At 50.6% G+C, this 2,546-nt stretch overlaps 1 non-coding gene across 1 annotated transcript; it reads right to left on the reverse strand.

Moving 5' to 3' along the window:
• Window positions 1-345: 345 nt before the first annotated feature.
• On the reverse strand, window positions 346-533 carry LOC142653802 (U2 spliceosomal RNA). Its single transcript, XR_012848667.1, has one exon. It is a non-coding gene; the product is annotated as a U2 spliceosomal RNA (small nuclear RNA).
• Window positions 534-2,546: the final 2,013 nt, after the last annotated feature.

Below are 2,546 nucleotides of genomic sequence, written 5' to 3' on the forward strand. Positions count from 1 at the left end.
TTCCCCCTACTCCACTCCACTATTTGACTGTGGTGCTGCATCAATCAGTGGCTGGCTCAGGTGCAGCTCTTTAACTTACCTAAAAGGGAGGGCGGAGAGAAGACAAGGAAGGTGAATGAGCTGTTCCAATGTGAAATGCCGGAAACACAGAAACACAGACGACACACAACAAGAGGTGGCAATCTATTCATTAATTGCATTTAATCAATGAGCTCATTATCACTCATGCATTGTCCAACAGGTGTTGAAATAATGGGATTAAAAGGGGAGATCCCTTCAGAAAGACAGAAACAATAGCAAAGAGAAAAAACACTTTTGGAATCTGATTTTAGTCAACACATAAGGAAAGGGTGCACCGGTCCTGGAAATACTGCAATACCAGGTCAATGCGTGGAGTGGACAGAGCAAGCTCTATTTCCATCTCCCTGTTCTAAAAATCCATTTAATATATGGTCCCCAGATAGGGGACGTATCAGATATTAAACTGATAAGAACAGATTTTTTGATTGAAAATTGCTTTATTGACAATCAATCGTCATCATACAAACATTACTGCGACGCAGCGCAAGCCATGAAGCAGCAAATAATAAATAATAACAGTCGTCAAACATAACATGACAGTATAATACACAGTACAGGCTAGCCTATGCTATACATTACACCACATGCTACACTAACATTCTTGCATTCACTAACGCCAAACAACAAAGCATTACAGACAAGTGATGGGATAGGGGAGTGGGTAGGAGGGGATAGGGAAGGGGGAAATCACAGGCCCGAAGCTTTATTGAAAGACAACACACAAGAAGGGAGAGTGGGGGGAAGGGGAGTATCAGTCCTCTTCCTCATCGACGTCCGGGCTGTCCCAGGTGGAATAGTCTCTGAGCAGGCTGTGGATCAGCCTGCGGCAGTCCTGGACGGACACACTCTCTCTCCGCAAAATCAGACGGTTCCTGGCAAACCATATAGCGTCCTTAAAGCAGTTCATAAGGCGCCAGGCTTCCTGGATTGCTCCATCCGTGGTATTCCCAGGAAATAGTCCATAAAGTACCGAGCGGTACGACAGTTTGTTCCTGGGTACTGAGTCCTTGAGTTCATGTTCCAAGGCTTTCAACAGACCCTGTGCAAAGGGGCACTGCCAGAAAATGTGCAAAGATGTTTCCTCCGTGAAGGGGCACCTGGGGCAGTACCGGGTCTTGCACAGGTTGCGGGCATGCATGAATGACCTAAGAGGCAGTCCTCCCTGGATGGCCATCCATGAAATGTCCTTGTGCCCGTTGGTCAACCTGCCAGATGACACGTTAGTCCAAACAGTCTCCAACGTGTCGGCATGAAGCCCTGGAACAGACTCCAGTGAGTCCTTTGCTCTGATGTGCTTGTGGATCGTCTTAGGTTTCCACAAGTCGGGCTTAAGACCCTCCAGTTGATGCTCCCTCACAAACCGGACGACATCTCCGTAGAACCAGGGAGCGTGGCAGTTGTAAGGGAAGGAGCTGTCCCACTTGTCCCAGCCAAAACCTCGCCAGAGGGGAAGGAGGAAGTAGCGGGACATGGCCTTGCCCGCAGAGCCGTTTGCTGTCCTCAGAGTCCTACGAACACAGTCACATACAAAAGCGATCCGCAGCAGAGTGGGAATCTCGGGTATACCCTTCCCACCTTTGCGGGGCTCCTTGTACATAACAGTCCGCTTTACTCTGTCCATTTTCGAGCCCCAGATGAAGCGAAACACAGTCCTGGTAATGGCCCTCGAGACGGTGGCAAGAGGGGGCCATGCCTGTGCAGTGTATTGTAGCACAGGCAAGACTTCGTTACGCAGGACCATTGCTTTGCCCTCAATAGTGAGTTGTCTGAGGCTCCACAGTCCGATCCTTTGGTTGACTTTGGCCAAGCGTTCTTCCCACGACTTTAGGGCTGCACCTTCCTTACCGAACCAGACTCCCAGAATTTTGATGAAGTCCGGCTTGATAGTAAACGGGAAGGAGGCAGGAGAAGGCAGGTACCACTTTCCGAAGAGCATGGCTTCCGACTTCCCGCAGTTGACTTTTGCCCCTGAAGCGCGTCCGAACTCCTCGCAGGTCTGGACGAGTGCAGTCACCGAACTCTGGTCAGCGCAGAAGACGGTCACGTCGTCCATGTACAGCGAGCATTTGACCTCGAAGTGTCCTGGACCTGGTGCGGTGATCCCTCTGATCTCTCCATTCTGCCGGATAGCCTCTGCGAAGAGCTCTATAACACAAACAAAAAGGAGAGGTGAAAGAGGACAGCCTTGTCTAACCCCCGACGATACAGGAAAGGGGTCAGTCTTCCAGCCGTTCACCAGCACCGAGCTGTAAATGTCGCAATACATCAGGTTAACATACAAACAGAACAACCTGCCAAGCCGCAGCCTACGCAGAGCCTTACCCATGAATTCGTGAGAGACCCGGTCAAAAGCCTTCTCCTGATCCAGACTGACCAGGGCCGCGTGTGTACGGCGGCTTTGCATGTAATGCACCGTGTCCCTCACCAGGGCAAGACTGTCGGCCACCCTACGGCCAGGAATGCCG

This window comes from Rhinoderma darwinii, chromosome 5, assembly GCF_050947455.1.
Source record: "Rhinoderma darwinii isolate aRhiDar2 chromosome 5, aRhiDar2.hap1, whole genome shotgun sequence".
NCBI classification, from domain to species: domain Eukaryota; kingdom Metazoa; phylum Chordata; class Amphibia; order Anura; family Rhinodermatidae; genus Rhinoderma; species Rhinoderma darwinii.